Source organism: Schistocerca piceifrons, chromosome 2, assembly GCF_021461385.2.
Source record: "Schistocerca piceifrons isolate TAMUIC-IGC-003096 chromosome 2, iqSchPice1.1, whole genome shotgun sequence".
NCBI classification, from domain to species: Eukaryota; Metazoa; Arthropoda; class Insecta; order Orthoptera; family Acrididae; genus Schistocerca; species Schistocerca piceifrons.
Genome location: NC_060139.1, coordinates 66,094,354 through 66,095,256, shown reverse-complemented (window position 1 = coordinate 66,095,256; position 903 = coordinate 66,094,354).

Here is a 903-nt window from a genome sequence, read left to right as displayed (position 1 = left end):
AGGACTCTTTTGCAATTTAGAGGAATTACAGAAATCCTAAATCTGGACGGCCAGACGGAGATTTGAACCTCATGCTCTCCAATACGAGGACAGTGTGCTATCCACCGTTTCATCTCACTCGATATGAACGTTCGAACAATCGGCGGACATCAGTTAAACGCGCTGGCTTAAAGTGAATCGATCGAAGGTTGTGAAATAACTGAATATAAAACTCCATTAAATACAATGTGATTTACATATAATGGCAGTTGATACTTTTTCAGAGGCCTCATTTTCTGATTTAAGTTAGTAGTCGCCTCAAGCATTAGCCCACCTGAACATTTGCCCCGGATGACACAGCACTTCATTATCTCTTGTGTTTCTATCCATGACTCCACTACTACAAAGGGACACGTGGGGGAAGCGTTCATGGGGGAACTGAGGCGGTGAAGGGGCGTGGCTTGCCCTGTCACAAGGAATACACACGAAACATCTACATCTACATCTATACTCCGCGAGCCACCTTACGGTGTGTGGCGGAGGGTACTTATTGTACCACTATCTGATCCCCCCTTCCCTGTTCCATTCACGAATTGTGCGTGGGAAGAACGACTGCTTGTAAGTCTCCGTATTTGCTCTAATTTCTCGGATCTTTTCGTTGTGATCATTACGCGAGATATATGTGGGCGGTAGTAATATGTTGCCCATCTCTTCCCGGAATGTGCTGTCTCGTAATTTCGATAATAAACCTCTCCGTATTGCGTAACGCCTTTCTTGAAGTGTCCGCCACTGGAGCTTGTTCAGCATCTCCGTAACGCTCTCGCGCTGACTAAATGTCCCCATGACGAATCGCGCTGCTTTTCGCTGGATCATGTCTATCTCTTCTATTAATCCAATCTGGTAAGGGTCCCATACTGATGAGCA